Here is an 18933-nt window from a genome sequence, read left to right as displayed (position 1 = left end):
GAGAGAGAGAGAGAGAGAGAGAGAGAGAGAGAGAGAGAGAGAGAGAGAGAGAGAGAGAGAGAGTTGGAGAAACTCTAACTCTGATGCCACGTGGAAGAGGTAGAGAAGGAAAATTTGGGGGGAAATGGAATAAGAGAACTTCTATTTTTAAGAATAATCCTAATAACAAAATGAATGTTGTCTCGAGGGAGCATCGAATAAAAATATACAAAATAACATAAAATACACTTCTTTATCACTTCCGAATGGGACCAATTTCATGTTGTTTCAATATCATTTGGTACACAAAAAAGGCTACAAAGTATTGAAAATAATAAAGGATATTTGGACTCTATCTACATAATTAAAAACAAGGAAAATGCAAACAATGTCCTCAAAATTGGACCATTTAGCAAGGATGACATGTCTTTACAAAAAAATGGAATAAAGATGAGGAAAACTTATTCTAATCAAAGGCATACAAGAACGCTATTTTCTATAAACATCTGTCACATGTGATGAATGTACCACATATGCAACCACACGAGTTCAAGAGCCCTACTTGGGCAATTTGTACCACTCAATATTAAAGGGTCCTACATGTTCCAAATGTGTCTATGTACACATCCACTATAACTACTATATATGCCACCATACATCTTAAGCTCACTGCATATGCTATATTCCATCTTTACTCCCTCGCGCATCCAGAGCATTTGAGAAACAAGGATTAGAATAGCTAGTCCCAAGGCAATATGACCTACATAGCCTATCCAAGATAGCATGACCTAAACAACCTATGCCAGACACAACTTTGCTTCCATCCGAGTGGCCCCTAAGGGTGCGTCAGAATGCTCTATCAAACCGAATTTCCATTTCTTGTCTAATAAAGTGAAGTGATCAAATTGCACTGGATAGCATTAATATCAAAGGACAAAATCCAGCGGGATACAGTTGAGGTTTGATGGATCTGCTTCATTATAAATACTTGGAAATGCCATCGAAATGTCATCATTTCAATGTTTACAATTCAATTCACTTGTGCATCCAAACACAACCTTGGTTTTTTCAGAAAGGGGATTATCTAGGATGAGTTTGGATCAGCTGTCAACTTAGATTGTGAAATTGAAGTTGCAATGAGGTGTAAGTGAATGATCATAAATTATTATTATTATTTTCAATTCGAGACTTCAGGCATTGAAATTATGTTTGTTTCAAGTTAAACAAAATTGCAACTTAGATCCAGTTCTCTCTAAACAAACTGCGACTAGGCCCATCTCTGGTTTTAGACTTCTATGGCAACTTCATTATCACAATCTAAATCTACTGAACAAGTACATCTGACCTTAAGATCAGTCTCGGATGAAGTTCTCAATCCTAAGTGATTAAATTGAAGGGATTAAGCCCTTAAAGCTATTCTAATCTCTTCCTTGGGCATATCCATTTTAGCCATCTGATTAAAGAACTTGGATATCTAATTTCTGGGATCTGAATTTGTCGTATTTCATCAGCAGCAGGTCCTTGAAAGCTTTGGTGGAACGTCTATCCATGACTTTGGTCAATTCCCAAATCTTCTCACCCATGAATAGCTGGAGTGGGACCATTTGACCAACCATGAAAAAGTAGCTGAACTGATCATTACATAGATATTTCTTCTCCAAACAACAGATGAGCCAACAACAGCTCTGTAATTTTAAACACTAGTCCTTTGTATTAACTTAAAGTAAACTCATGCATGATGTGACATTTGGCCCCCATCATCATATTTTTTTCTGTTTTTTCTCCTCTCTAAATCAAGCTTTTACATGATTGATAGACTAACGAGGGAAGTTTTCACCTCAGTGTCAGATAGAAAGTCTCTTCCTCGTCATCAAATAAGAGACCTGCAAGTTCAAGGGAAGAAGAAAAAGGTTATGATGATGTGAAGATGATGATACGTACATAAGAACATGCATGCATGCATACATGTAAAGTGGGACTACATACTTGTACTGTACCTGTAAAACACGATCTCTTGTGCAATTGACACCATTGGATCTTTTTCGTTGAAGTGAAAATCGACCTCAGTTGAAGAATTCTTCTTTCAGACACCTGTCAACTTTTTGGTACTAAAAATTTATCTCATGATGTATGCTGTGACCAGTTTTGCAAATGCAGATGACTTGTTCTCTAACAATCTAGTAGGAGAGTCATATTCAACAATAATCCCTGATAGAACACAAAACACAACTCAAAATCAAGCATCTAGAAAGGATTGTTGGATGAAAGAACAAGTCCATTTGTTCATACTAACCATTATCAAGAAGCAAGACCTTGTCGCTATCAAGAACAGATGATATTTGATGTGCTATTGTAATAACTGTAGAATTAGAGAAGTGCTGCTTCAATGTTCTCTGAATTAGTTTGTCAGCCACGGTATCCACAGACGCTGTTGCTTCATCGAGCACTAAAACTTTGCTCTTCTTCAGTAGCACCCGACCCAAACAGACCAGTTGCCGCTGACCCATACTCCAATTCTCTCCATTTTCAGATACTGCAACACACATTAAAAGAACAAAATTAAATCAAATAATACAAACTACCAAAAATAAAAAAGAAGAAGAAGAAGAAGAAGAAGAGGAAATACAATTGGACATTTTCTTGGAAGAATGAACTATTGGAATGTATGCCCTTTTAGTCCAATGAATTATGTTTATTTTCTTTATTAATGCTTTGTTTATTCCTTATTGTTATTGTGTATTCATGGAATGGATATGAATGGGATGCATTTGTTGGGAGACTTCATTGAGGTCTCTGTATCCCTAGAGAATGAAGTGGGATACGTTCGATACGAAATACATTGAGACCCAATTTGTCTTGTTCTTCATAGACCTAGAATATTATCATGGCCAACAGATAACTCGAAATAACTTAATCCATGGGCCACTATACATGATGTAACTGTTGTGCATATGATGAGTTTCTACCGTGAGATATTGTCTCACCTGCAGGTGTGTGCATGTATACACATTGACTGGATCTAAGAAGTCAGGTTGAATTTAACTGTCTGGTATTAGCTTGCAATTTCAATGCTAAGAGGACTTAGGGTCCTAGTGAGGATTCAATTGATTGCTTTGATTCACCAATATGTGAGCCTTGTAGGTGGATAGTGGGGAGTTGGGCAATCAATCATGTTCTCATGGGCATTAGGATTTTCAACATAGGATCTACAACCCTTATAGGTTTAGTCTTATATCAAGAATCGGAATGATTGATCAACATGGCCTACCAAATTAGTTTTGGTGAAACAATTGATTTTAAAATCATCATATGCATTTTTTTTTTTACAAAATCAATTGTTCAAACTTGTTATTGGATGATCCATTATGGCCGTGGGATATGATGGGTCTGGGATAGTGGGCCTTAAGGCGGCACATAGAAGGATGTGTATGAAAGCATAAGATAGGGTGATCACATACATCCATGCAGTGTACATGTGGAAATGTCCAAACTTGTTTGAATCGGTCAAAGTTCTTGTGTGGTTAGGAAAGCATATTGTGGGTGTTGCTTGCACTTTAATTAACCTATAAGTATTTCCATAGAGTGCTCTCTCTATGATAAGTTGAGCTTGGTGGCAAATGCTTACAAGTCTTTTACATACATGAGAGCAGCCAAGGAAGCCCCATAGAGTTCCATGCTCTAGGAAAGCTATACATAAAGCGAAAATGCTAAGGTGGTTGGTTTGAGAGAAGGAGAGAGAGAGAGCGAGGCACTGATCGTCTTCCATTCTCCATAAATCCATAAACAATACTGTTGGTTTTAAATTCATGTTAATTCATGAATGACTAAAATAGATTTGATTTGATTTGATTTGATTTATTCCGCTTCTGCCACGTGCAAACGCTTTCACAAACTATACAAATGGGCCCCACATTTAAGTTGTCCAAAATTCCAAATTGTTCATTCTAGGCTTGTGAATGGAAATACCCCACAATTCTCCTCCATCTGGTGATCTAAATGTCTGATTGGATTCTTCTTAACTGTGGACAATTTGTTGGAACTGTCTGATTTCAATGGAAGCTAGGATAATCTGTTAGTGGGAAATCAAGGCACAACCCTTTGATGGGTCCCACCTGATCATCGCTTACCAAGAGGTCCATCCCACCTATGCCAGTTAACAATTATGTGATGAATCTAAGTATGAACAGAACCTGCGGAATAAAGCTTTTCCTCTTTCTTACTAACTTCTCTCAAGTGGCACTTGTCTAGAGCCTGAAACAAAAGAGATATTGCATTAGCAAATCATCATGCGCAAGCATCAAACAACAAGTATGAGAATATTATTAGAGATGTGTGCGTAGTAAAACCAATGAACCTCCCAAATCTGTTCATCTGTATACTCTTCAAGTGGGTCAAGGTTGCTCCGCACAGTCCCCCCAAACATAGTCAGATCCTGCGGGATGATGCTTAATCTGGACCTTAGATCATGCAATCCTATTGTTGAGATGTCAACGCCATCAATGAGAATCTGACCACTTGCAGGTTCTATGATACAGAAGAGTGTTTGTATGAGAGTAGACTTTCCACTCCCGGTTCTCCCAACAATCCCAATCTTCATTCCTTCGGCAAAACTGCATGTGAGACCTTTTATAACAAGAGGCATATGTGGGCGACCTGCACCCATTAGCATAGAGACGAACCATACTGAGCAATGAGCTATTCTTTGAAAGGCAAGCAAGATGCATTCAAACCTGTTACACTAAAATGTCTGTACATATACATCATATGCCATACAGAGATTATTGTTATTTCAACATAAGCACATATAAAATAAATAAAGATTTGCCATTGGTATCATCATGGCAATGGGACCATTGGTTATTAATAATAATAATCATCATTATGGTTATTAGGAGAATCATTGTTTTCATCATCATCATCATAGCCATGTCCCAGCTACTTGAGGTCAGCTTTACAAATACCGTTTCACCAACATGGTAATGTGGCAAAAGCTCGACCATGGTCTGTCCAGCTTACATCAAACCTATTTGATCTGGGCTGGGGAACAGCGATGCAAATACTATCAGACAGAGCTGTCTATGGTCATTAGGACAAAACTTAATTTATTATTTTATTTGTTTTCTGCTGTTATCTGTACACTAATTGTACAGCAGACTTAAAAATCATATTATTCAACCTGAATAAAGCAAAAAGCTACTCTTGATTGGACTTGAATCCTGTTTGATTATAACTATATAAGAACTGTGGCAATCTCTTAAAATTGTAATGAAATAGAGTTTCATGAGCAGTAATGGTTTTAATTTTGTTTCATCTTATGGACTGAAGGCTGACGAAATAGAATCACGAATGAATACTAGGGGTCGTTTGCCAGCATGAACCAGTTAGGAATTGGAATCCAGGATTTTTCAATCCAAATCATGTTTGGCACCCCCAAAATCCTAGATTTCAAATCCACTTTGGAGTGGAAATCCTCAAAAGGGTCCCTTTTAGAATCCACTAGAAAAGGTGGGGTGCAAAATCATAGATTTTCAGTCCTCTCCAACTGTCATAACTGCTTTCTCATCTCCTTTAAGGGCCAAGTAAATATCCATGCTACCAAACATAATTTCTGGATTCTGCAGGATTGAAAATCCATGCTGCCAAATGCAACAGAACGAATGCAAAATCTGATTTGAAAATCCAGGATTTGGATTGTTAAGTCAGAATCCAAATCCTGCTACCAAAGATCCCCGACTTTTTAATGTCAATTGCTGTGAACGCTAAATATAGTTCAATACCACATTGAAATGACATGAAACATTATGAATCGGTTGCATCTGATGTGAAATGTTAGAATGTGGTTGATTTTGTCCAACCAGTTTCCGATATAATTTTTACTTCTATAAAAAAAATCAATAAATACTTCTCAAAAAATCAGTAAATCTTTTAATTTATGATCTGACTTTACAATTAGAATCAATCTAGCTATCTTAACATTTAATTTGCACTCAATTCCCAAAGCCTTGTCATATAGCTTTAGCACATTTCAGTTTATGTACATACGTTTTCAAGTACCTTATTGGAACCCATGGATTTAAGACTCGAACGATTCCGATATGACTCATATGATTAGAATCAGATTCACCTGATCCAGTTCAATACCATTAGTTGGCCCCCAAAATCACCCCTGACTCAGGTGAGTTGGGCCGATATACCTGCTGACTCAGGCAAGTCGTGACACTACTACAGACCAAACAAGTCAATCCGAGCCGCCAAGTCCAAAAACCATGATAGGAACTAATATGATAATACACTAATATGCATTTCAATAACATCATACAACATGGGTTGTTTCACTCGGTATAAAGGGTTGACCATGGCATAAAACAGCTGATAATCAAATAATCAGTGATGAAAATATGAATTCCAAAGAAGCTTCCATAAAAATGAGACTTGAGCTCACCTGCAAATCATTGATGTCAATTTGTCCATGTGATGGCCAATTACGATCTGGTCTGTTTGCTTCTACCACAAGCAGAGATTCTCCAGGGATGCATGTGTACTGAAGTATTCTCTCAACGGATATGATTTTATTATCAAGATTGCTAAGATTCCAGATAACCAATGCCTGGAGTGCATTCAAATTAAGCCCATATGTCACCGCTAAGCCCGCAATGCCTGAAAGTAGGAAAGCAATGAGTGAAATTCCAATGCCACATGTCGACAATCAACGGTCACAATTGGATTTTATTTATTTATTTATTTATTATTTTTAAATTTAAAAGTTTCAGAATTTCTTACTTGGATTAATTACTCCCATAGGCATTGAGATCATGATTACCAAAGAGAACGCAAATGTAATAGATGACAACATATCCAAGCGGAAGCATAACCATTCCATTGCACTGGCATTATGAAACTTAGGTTGGGAATGCCCATCAATCAGATGGAGAGTTTCTCTCATGAATCTTGATTCCTGGTTGAAACTCCTGATTGTCGTCAATCCCGATATTGATTCGGCAAAATGTTGTATGATAGGAGCATTGCGTACTCCAACAAAACGGGAGAGTTCTTGTGCTGCAGTGATGTAGTACCGCCGTGGCGTAATGAGATTGGTTGTAAGCGGATTCATTTGGATCGAAGTCACTAGTTTGACAATTTGTAGTTTCGGAACTGTAACCTTACTACTAAACAGTCTATGATCTGATATAAACAAAATGATCAAATGGGGATGGCAACTCACAATTATAACCAAAGCCCAGAGTTCTGTAATTCCCACTTTATTGAATTGACTTATTGCAAATTTGATTGAATTGAGAATCCAAACACGGCCAAAATGTGCATGAAAACACCATATCATTGGGAAAAGGGATAGCAGTAATGAAATCGGTATTTCAACTTCATGAGTCATATGATATCTCATTACCCATCCAATTGCTCTGGTCATAGCCAATTTGAAAATTTCAAAGAGTGAACCATGGTGTTAATTATCAAGTAGCTGACAAGATAACCCCAACAAGATTCTTTGGTTTTTGAACTACTGTTCCTATGTTCAACATAGGCATATGCATTACCTGATAACAAATGCAAGCAGCAACTGTTGGGATAAAAACGACGAAAACCTGCCACGCAACCTGTGACATTACTGCTATGATTCCCAGTAGTTGTATGGTTGAAAAGGCAACTGATCCTATCTGAAATGGAATCGATACATCAACTGCACTTTGATCGGTTGATGCCTGCAAGAACAAAAAGACACCCAATTAACAGACAACATTGGCTCTTAGAATCATCAAGGGTGGGGTTGGATGTTCAATTCTATTTAATTGGAATAAGCAATTCAAAGTGAAGACATGACCAAAGTGAGGATGACAGCATTTTAATTCATAATCATGACCAAACCGCAAATTGTAATTTCAAGCATTGCAAGTGTGACTTGAAATGATTGCAATGGTAATTTTGGGGACCCATTTCTCATTATGAATGGAGTAGAGCTGGCCCGTTTAACAGTTGTTGGATTGAATTTTTTCAGTTTATCTCAATTGAATGTCTAAACATGCCTGAAAATAGTGACATGGCTTGCATTACGAAAGAGGAGAGATGTTCGCTTACTCTGTTAAGTATAGGCCCACTTGGAGTGGCGTCAAAGAATGACATTGGAGCCCTAAAGATGCACGTATGCATTTTGTTAAATAGCAATGTAGCCGTCTTATAACTAGCTATTGCTTGAATCAAAGCTCTTACAAGGACACAAATGGAGCTCCCGAGGGCCAAAACGACATAGACAACGATGAGAAGTGAACCTCTAACTCGCAGTTCTGCATCTTCTGACACGGGAGCTGCCCAAGCCATCCAATAATTGCTGCCTATCTGAAGAAGCAGAAAGAAAATTTGGGCCAGCAATATCAGTGGTACAAGAACTCCCCCATGAGACTCTGTAATGTATTCCAGTAGACAGACAGACCAACATTTCCTTTCTCCCTTTCTTCCTCTTGGATGAGCTGTCTGTTCTGTCCAGTTATTTCATCGGTCTTTCCATTCAGTTGATATCTCTCCTCTTCTTTGCTCAATTCTTGTATTCTTACATAAACCATCTTTCACATGAGCACACAAACTTTCAGCAGTAAGTTGCTGGGTATTGCAGGACGTCTCCATAGAATCAAGGGTTGACAAAGCTTTCTTATGTGCACCAACCAGTTCCATAAAATCCGTTCCTGAATTAAGAATGTCGTTGTACTTGCCTGCTTGTGTGATCATTCCATCTCTCATAACCTGTAAAATCATAGAAAATAGTCTTTCTTATACATTGTGTTGAGGGTCAAATATTGCATATTAGACCCAGTTATTGCATGGTTTTACGAACATCATACTGTTTAACATCCTATTTTAATCATGTTATGTTGCAAGGTGAATTTATGAGCTTGGACTAAAAAGGATGCTAAAGGCATGAATTTAATGCTTATAAATCACCAAGGCAAGTGACAGACTCCAGAGGACTGTGATCGAAGAATTTACACGCCTGGGATTCGAGGAGATCCAGTCCGTCACTTTAAAAAGGTCTGAAATTCATCCAGAATACAAGATCATAGGGTTATCACCATCCGTTTGGCTTGAAACTTCATATACGGACTAAGGACTATAAATTAACCGTACACGTTAAATTTCAACCAATGAATCCCTGTGTAAGTGGCCCAATGGTCAGATCATCCCATGAATCATCAACATGGGTCCACATGAGATCTGTATATGTTTTAAATTTGGATTCATTCCATTATATGAGGATAAAAGAAGGATGGACGGAGAAGATTTTATAAGATCATCATGATGGACCTCACACTACACTGTATGTACATGGGGTACACATGCACTAGCCGTGCACCGTAATCTCAAGGACGGTCAAAACGCCTTTGACCGTCAAAAACAGAAAATTCGTTTTTTTTTTTTGTTTCTCTTCTCCAGCGTCCGCACAAGTACTTGCGGTTGAGTCTTTGTGGGCCACAATCATGGATCAGATTATTAATCTGGACCGTTCATTAGAACCCCGAGGTCCTTATTACTAAGATATAGGTGGAAAATTTCCAAGCATCAGTGATGATATGATTACAGGCGTTCAGAAGGAAGATGGACGGTGCAAGAAGAGCTCTGTGGACCACACCGAATCTGAATGGAATCAGACCATTCCCCACCGAAATTTCTATTAGAATTCAATGAACGGAGTGGATTTATCTGTAGAAGCCTTTCATGGGCCCCACCATCAGCACAGCGCAAGAGCGCAGGCTCTGTTTGCGCGCGTCCGAGACCCAACTGATCCAGGCCGTTTTGCACTCGTGAACAGGATCGTTCCCACGATCCTGGCCGTTCAAAATCGTCCCAAGGTTGGGCCGACCAAGTCCAAGGGACCTGAATGGGTTGGATCTCGCATCAGATGAAGGATTTTGCTGAAATTCACATCAAACCGTAGCTGTGCTGCGTAAAGGAAGCTTCTGTCCGAATTCCCACAGCCTCCAGCTCTGCGTAAGCTCTCCTCCCTGCGCACGTGGCTGCGAAAATTCCCACCAACTCTCATCCACCGTCCTTCCCTGCTTATAAGAAAGAGAGAGAGAACGTGAGGAAGAGCTGGGAAGTTAAGAAGAAAGAGAGAGACGTCAGCCGGCCATCTATTTTTCATTCTTCATCCCTCCTCTAGGGTTTCTTTTCTTTCTCCCTTATCTTCTTACAAGATGTTTAGTCTGACCATGTTCATGAGTGGCTTAACCTCTTAGCCATATCTAAGAGGTGAAGCTTGTAGCGCCATGGGAAGACTTTTTGCTTGTGTCTTTTGTTTAGATTAAACTGATGTTGATTTTAGTTTAATTAAGAGAAAAGTTTTAGCTTTTAACGGTCTGTTGTGACTAAAATTACAATAGGTCTGCAATAGCTTCAAGTATGTTTCTTTTCTTTTTATGATTATGACATTAGGAAGCTTTGTTGTTCACCATCGTCTCCTGGGCATGGTTGGATGATGAAACCCTTTCTAACTTTCATATATCCTTTGATTAGTGGTTATTTAGTTTAATTCTGTTGTTTACTTTGTCTCCTGAGCATGATTTGGTGACGGAATCCATTCTAAGTCTTATACCTTTCATTTCTTGAAAACTAGATCAAAGGAAGTTCAGTTTTGATTTTCATGGTTACACCCTTCAACTGGACGAAGATAGGACTCTAAGTCCAATTGAATTCTTGAACCAAGCATAAGATCTCTCTGGCTTCTACAAGTGGATCCTTTGAATTCCTAATTTTTTACCTCTAAATTCTTTAAGTTTTAGATTAATATTTCACCATTATTCTCTCAAATTCATTCGATTTAAATTCTTTAAGTTTTAGATTAATATTTCACCATTATTCTCTTAAATTCATTCGATTTAAATTCTTTAAGTTTTAAATTAATATTTCACCATTATTCTCTCAAATTCATTCGATTTAGATTTCATCTTAGCCTAATTATAATTCTAATTAATCTCAGATTAAGTACAAGTTTCAACCGACCTCGGTCTCACTAAGTTTATTACTACATCACAACCCTATACTTAGGGTGTGAACACATTATAGATCCACGCTTAACGAGAGTTATAGAAATCAAACCAATGAAAAAATACGAATGGAAAACTGCTCACCAGGATGGATAAGGTCTGCATGACGTAGAAACTCTACCTGATGGGTAACAAAAATCACCGTTTTTGAACCCAAAAGGCCGAGTAGACACTCCTGCCATACATATTTTGTTAACAATTTTAAGGGTCTTGGTGATACGGTGGTGATTGAGACGGATACTGGAGACCAGGATTGCCTACTGGACAGTGCTCTTTGTGCCCGCAATAATATTTTTGTTATATCTAAGCTGTTGATTTATTTTTTTAGATCATTATAAATCATGAGACAAAAAATGAGAGAGATCAAAGTGTAAGGTGAACTACACCACAGGAAACAGTGGCAATTAAACACCCACCATTAAAAACTTCTTAGAACTACAAAAGTTTTGGATCAAGATGATATTTTACTTTCCTTCAACTGGTCTCTTTCACACAATCAACAGGTTTACATGATAAATAAACATTACAATGAACCTATAAAGTTTTTAACGGTCGAAGTTCAGTTACCACTATTTTCCTATGACGTATAGTCTATGGATCAATCTCATTTTTAGGCTTACGACGGAAAATAATGATCTAAAATGAATGGACGACATGGATAAAATACATAATCATTGTGGAGCCCACAGAGTACTGTCCAGTAGCGACACTGGGTTAGCCCAGCATGATGTATACATATTTCATGAAACCGGATTGTGTATTGAGTCACTCAGTACGCTCTTATCGCACTGAGTAAACTCTTTTAGGCCCACTGTGAATTTATGTAGTTTATCCACACTGTCCATCCGTTTTTCCAGATCATTTTAGGGTTGATCCCAAAATTGAAGCTTATCCAAAGATTAAGTGGACCATACCGCAGGAAACAGTGGAAATAATGATTTCCACCGTCGAAACCTTGCTAGGCCTCACAGTGATGTTTATTTGTCATCCAAACTTCTCATAAGATTAAAAAAACATGGATGAATGGAAAAAACAAATATAAGATTGATCCAAAACTTCTATGGCCCTCAAGAAATTTTCAACGGTAGACACTCAATTCACAATGATTCACGTGGTGTGGTACATTTTAGCTTTCTATATGTTTCACTTTACGGCTAACGCCCTAAAATCATCTGGTAAAATATATGGACGGATTGGATAAAATATATAGATCCTAGTGGACCTCACAAAGTTTACTCAGTAAGCTTTAGCATACTGAGTTACTCAGTAGGCAATCCGCCTCCGAAGTGGACCGCAGCCCGGGAAGTCGTGGAAATAGGAAATCGATTACGTCCGACATCCACTTGGACAATGAGTCCGACCAGCACTCCTATGGGGTCCACCATGTTGTATCTGGTCATCCACGCTGTCCATTTATTTTATCATATAATATTAAGGAATGAGACCAAAAATAAGGCAGATCGTACTTTTAATAGACCACACCAAATAACGAGCTTAAGTTGCATTAAATGCAAGAATCATATTTGGTGTGCTCCAATTGAGTTTTGGATATGCCTCAAATTTTAATTCAATCTTTAAACTGATCTAAGAAAATGAATAAACGGATTAGATAAATAAATACATCACGGTGGGCCCCACAAGAGTGCTGGTTGGACAGTTTATTATACAAGCAAGGTCAGACGCAATCAACTTCCGTGGGCATGATGATTTCCATTGTTGAAACCTTTGTGTGACCTATTACTGATATTTATTTACCATCCAATTTATAGATAAAATTAAAAAACTTAAATGACAGCAAAAAAATATAAAATAATAATTAGAAAAAAAACAATATCAAATTAATACAGCTGGCAACAATTTATATGTATTTTATCTAGGGGTGTACATGAACAGAGATAGCTCGGTTAGCTCACTCGACTCAACTCGAAAAAGCTTGATTCGACTCGGTTCAAAGTTGAGTTTGAGTCGAATTAAGCTGATTTTTTGAGCTTGAAAATGAATTTGAGCTGAGTTCAAGCAGCCCTAGCTCAACTCGACTTGAATCGAACCAGTTCAATGACTGAGTTACTTTGCCATTGATGTTGCTCACCAACTATTTAATAAAATGACTCAACCAAATGTGGCCGGTGGCAAGGAAGGTTTAGCTGGTGGCAAGCAAGGCATGTACATTAAACAAATATTTACACCTTGATCCATAGATCAAGAGGTAGATTGAGTGAAAGATACCTCGTTTCAATACTGAGGTCTTGGTATCGATTCCCTGTACTGTCCATTCATTTGGGGAGGTTATTTTAAAGTATGAGATGAAAAATGAGATATATTTTAAAATTAGAGTGATTTCTAAATAATAATAATAATAATAATAATATAATGGTACGAAGACTGGAAGAGTGACTTCTACTGTTAATTTTTTTTCCTTAAATGTCAACCAAAATGCTTATTTAAGATTGAACCTGTACATGAGTTAACAAGTGATCAAAAATTTCTGTGACCTTCAGAAGTTTTTAATAGTAGGCATTCAAACTCCTGCTTTTTATGGCAGAGTCCAGTCCAGCTTTAGATCTAACTTATTCTTTACATCATGTTTTAAATTGGCCTCTCCAAATGGATGAACAATGTGGATAGAACTGGTTTAGCTCACCACCCAATGCGTGGGTCTGCACACATGAGATTTGGATCTGCTTGATTTTAACACACGCACCCCCAAACATATTCACACAGTAGTGAGATTTCACCACCCACGAATATTCGAACCCTTCACCGACTGTTGAAACCCTTGAGAGGCTACCACCGGAGCAAGAGTAAGGATCCTATTGCTTCCAAACCTACTCAGTCACTGAGAAACTGAACACGTGGCATATAAAAACCCCAAACTCAACTGTCCAATTTATGTGTCCTATCTCAGATGTATCATAAGTAAAAATTACATTCATGCAATCGAGAAACGATGATGTTGGTGAACATTTTAATTGAACGGTTGATATGAAACTAATTCCTCGCTCCAATTTAAGAAAAAAGGGGTCCACCAATCAGAGGTTAGTATCATCTAATCTGACTTTCGGATCGTATTCTGGCTACAGTTGTTTACACAATTTAAGAGGTTTCATTTGATTTATATATGCCACGTGTACAATTTACGTGTACTCGCCTGCGTATTAAGTATCATGCGCTAAGATGCCCGAGGATCGCGTAAACGCGTAGTGGAAAATGGGAGCGGATTAGGTGTGGCCCCGGGCTCACTTAAGACGGTGCGGCCTTTACCGTTGGCCCACCTTGATATATGTAATCTATATCTACACCGTCCATCCGCTTTTCCATATCAGAAAATGATTTCAAAAGCCAAGCAGATTCAAATCTCAGGTGGACCTACGTGATTGAATGCTTCACCAATAAAAACTTCTTAGGGCTCCCAGTAATGTTTTGTTAATGTTTATTTTTTCAAAAAAAGAAAAGAAAAAAAGAAATAAATATCAGCTTGATCCAAAACTGTTTCCTATGGTATGGTCCACCTTAGATTTGGATCTGGTTTCATTTTGAGCTTATACCTTAGCATGATCTGGAAAAACGGATGGCCAGTGTGGATATAGAATAAATACATCAAGGTGGGCCCCACGGTCAGTACCGCAATGGGAAAATAGGACGAAAGGGATTGCCTGTCACCCTGGGCACAGTGATGTCTCTGTGCCCGAGGCTTTGTGGATCCATAGATATGTCCGTGGTAAATCTAATCCGTTCATCTGTTTTGAAAGACTACAATAGGATAAGGTTATAAAAATCAGGCAAATACAAGCTGAAGTGGACCACAACAAACGAAACAGTGGGAACGGAAACGTCCACCGTTGAAACCTTCCTGGAGCTGAACATGATGTTTATATACCATCCAAACCGTTCATATGGTTATTAGCAACCAGATAAACTGTAGGCTCAAGTATCATCCTGATACAAAACTTCTGTCACCCCAGGCATTCAATCCCCACCATTTCGTGTGGTATGGCCCACACGAGTTTTGGATCTTCCTGATTTTTAAATTTTCATTCTATTGTGTTCTTGTAAAACAGATGGACGGAGTGGATTTGTCACGGGCATCTCTCTGGCCCCACAGCCCTGGGCAAAGGAATATCACTAAGCTACCCGGGAACAAAGGCAATCAGCTTCCAAATACGACGAATGTGGTGGACCATCTTGGAGGACTTTCATCGCATCAGTTGCAGTTGATTGATTCGGGTTGGCTTGACTAAAACTTCTTCAGTGTATGTACCGATGATCCAATAATAGATTCGGACCGTGTGATGGTGGGCCCTTAATTTTCCCATGCCTTAAGTTTACTTTGTCTGGTTGTTCTCAACCGTCTGGATCAACGGATCGTTAGCTGATGCATGTAGACCCTCTTATTATTTCATCACCATCCGGTCCCAGGCTCTTGATTGGATGATCCAGACCATCCAATAGACGGATCTTTGGCAATCGTTGATCCTTGCCTATGTTTTGATCTCGATGGTCCACATGCGCGTGATACACATGTGGTCCATAAGATAACACTATATTCTGAAATATGGTTGGTAATGTTGGTTCGATGCTTTCTCAAATTCAATTGCAATTATTGATTTCAAAATGTAGAATTTATTAAAATGCAATTTCCTTCTTCACCATCCGTTTCAAAATGAAATTATCAAAGTTCGATCTCCAATTTATTTGATTTGATGCTTTCTAGTGTTTGAATGGTAAAGAAAACTTTTCTAATTAATAATTAAAATTTATTCACATTTATTACATATTCAAAATAAAAATATTTAATGAGAAATGAGATTTTCATTCGTTTAGATAGAAATGACATTTTCACTTATTATCTAAATTTACCACCACGGTAGTAAGAACTAGGGTTGTACATGAACTGAGTTAGCTCGGTTAGCTTCCTCAACTCAACTTGAAAAAGCTTGACTTGACTCGGTTCGAAAATGAGTTCAAGTTGAGTAGATCTGATTTTTTGAGCTTGAAAAAATTTTGAACGAGTTTGAGCTTGCCCAAGCTTGACTTGGCTCGGATCGAACCCAAGTCAAATTGAGCCAGTTCGATGACTTGGTTACTTTGATATTGATGTTGCTCGTCAAATGTTTGATGAAATGACTCAATGAAAGGTGGCTGATGATAAGAAAAGTATGTATATGAAACAAATATCTTTTTTTTCCTTGATTTTTATGTTGCTTATAAGGTATTTGATAAAATACTTGGAAAACCACTGCTGTTGTTTTACATGTAGTGAGATTTTAAAGGTATAATTTATGTGTTTATGAAAATGCTGCACAAGCGAACTCGTCTCGATCTTGACTCGAACTCAACTCGAACTGGCTCGAGCCGCTGACTGAACCGAGCAAAACTGGCTACTCAGACTCGAGGACCGAGCCGAGCCAAGTTCAAGCTGTGCCCAGCTCAACTCGGTTCATCTCGTGTACACCTCGAGTAAGAACCAAGTCTATAAAGCAATGTGGGTGGAACCCACACTATCTATCAATTAAACCACCCTGTTCGTGATCTAAAGCCAAGAGGCATGACTGCCATGGTTGAACCCACCCTATCTACCAATTAAACCACCTTGTTTGTAATCTAAAGCCAAAAGGCATGACTGCCCAAAACTTAGGTACCCATACCATCAGATAAAGGTTGAGATGGAACACCCACCATTAATTTTGTTTGAGGCCTACTGAGTTGTTTGTAAGCCATCCTTCCCATTCAACTCAGGGGAGCCAATTAGTTGTTACCCACCGTGGTGCTCACATTGATTATGTATTGTATATCCACACTTTCTATCTATTTTCTAATCCATTTTAGAATGTCATCTCAAAAATTAAGCAAATCCAAATCTCCTGTAGACCACATCACAAGAAGCAGTGGTTATTGAATGCCTCACCATTAAAAACATTTTAGGGTCCATATAAAGTTCCTGTAATGTTTATTTGCCATCTAACTTGTTGATAACTTCAATCAGACATGGATAAAGGGAAAATACAAAGATAAGCTTGATCCAAAACATTTGTTGACAACAAAAAGTTTTTAATGGTGATTCACAACTGTTTCCAAAAGTATGGTCCACCTGAAATTTGGATCTCCTTAAGTTTTGGGATTGCGCCCTAAAATGAGATGGAAAAATAGATGAACAAACATATTTATATGTACAACAAATACATCATGGTGGGCCTTACATGGTCAAGGTAATATCTGAAAAACACCAAATCCACTCCCCTTGAGCCATACCATGTGAATTTAGAGGTCCTAGTAATAATATTTTATAGTGGCTTACTTAAGATTTGAATCAGCCAGATCTTTTTTTATTTTTTGATAAATTTATATATGAGATAGTCAAAAGTTTTTTTTTTTTTTTTAATTATTAATTTATTTGTGAATAGTATTAGAAAGCATAATCATTATAATTATCCATGTCGTTGAATGATTTTATGCATCCGAACACTTGCTTAGACAAGGTAAGCCAGCTGGACACAGATTAGCTACTGACAGGTTGAGTAGCCATACTGCTACCGAAGTGACGTTACCAAGTTTTGTAAAGCCCACCATGATATATGTGTTGTATCCGCACCATCAATCCATTTGGAGAGATCATTTTAGGATATGAGACAAAGAATGGGTCAGATCCAGAGCAGTAGTGGACCCTACCACAGAAAATAGCGGGGAGAGTGACGCCCACCATTGAAACTTTCCTAAGGTCCACCATGATGTTTATTTGAGATCCAACTTTTTCATAAGTTATCATAGACATGAAAGAAAGGAAAACAAAAATATCGGCTTGATCAAAAACTTTCGTGGCCCTTAGAAGTTTTTAACGGCGAGCATCACTCTCCCCACTATTTTCCATGTTGGGTCCATTGGAGCTTTGGATATGAATCATTTTTTGGGATTGCTCTCTAGTAGAGCTGGGCATCGGATCGAGTTGGATCGGATTGGGCCCAACTCGACTCGGTTCGAAATCTATATGGCCTGACCCAAACTCGATCTGATCTGGGACTGAGTCCGGGACATCTAACTCAAACCGATCCGATGCACGACTGGCCTGATCTGATCCGAGTCCGACTCGATCAGGAAAATCGAGTCGGATCGGGTTAGGCACGATTCGGATCGGTCCATAAGACCTTCTCCAAGCTTTTCTGCCATTAGAGGAATGAAATCCTCGAAAGCTACTACATTTTTTGCCATTTTTTGACACCCCTCATACACTCATCCTCACCTCCATCATCATCATGTTCCTCTCCTTCGTCATCCTCATCATCATCCTTGTTTTCAGGAGCAGCAACCATGGGTTTGCTTCTGCCGATGACAGCTGGAACATCCTTCTCGTTTAAGTCAACTGCTCTTGGCAAAACAACCATTTGCTTTGACAGCAAGCCCATCGCCAAGAGCAGCAAAACCAAAGATTTCCCAGCAACAGCCAAAACAGCTTCTGCTATAGCATATTCCATTGCAGAGTAGAGCATCCTCTCCAAAGCAACCAAATCCTCGTTGTCATCTGACTTGTGTGCTATGCATATATCTATTCGGATCGGGTCGAATCGGATCGGATCGGTCTGAATTGACCACAATTTGAACTCGATCCAAAAAAACTGTCGGATCTGGATGGCCCTACTCGATTCACATCGATTCAAGCCGTCGCTTCGGTTCGAATCAAGTCCGATCGGGTCGGACATGCCCAGTTCTACTCCCTAGTATGATCTCTCCAAATGGATGGAAAGTGTGGATACAAAACATACATAATGGTGGGGCCACTGAACTTGGTGATATCACTTTACTAGCTAAGTCCAGCTACTCAACCTGTCACTAGCTAATCCGCTTCCAAGCCAGCTAGTCTAACGAGGACGCGGATTAGATACTGACAGAGCTAGTCTAATGAGGACGTGGATTA

The 18933-nt window shown here is 38.6% G+C and overlaps 1 pseudogene; it reads right to left on the bottom strand.

Moving 5' to 3' along the window:
• Nucleotides 1–1602: 1602 nt before the first annotated feature.
• On the bottom strand, nucleotides 1603–18718 carry LOC131224157 (ABC transporter C family member 3-like; annotated as a pseudogene).
• Nucleotides 18719–18933: the final 215 nt, after the last annotated feature.

This window comes from Magnolia sinica, chromosome 13 (genome assembly GCF_029962835.1).
Source record: "Magnolia sinica isolate HGM2019 chromosome 13, MsV1, whole genome shotgun sequence".
Classification (NCBI taxonomy): domain Eukaryota; kingdom Viridiplantae; phylum Streptophyta; class Magnoliopsida; order Magnoliales; family Magnoliaceae; genus Magnolia; species Magnolia sinica.
The sequence above is the reverse complement of the archived record's forward strand: the minus strand, read 5'-3'. Positions and strand labels throughout refer to the sequence as shown.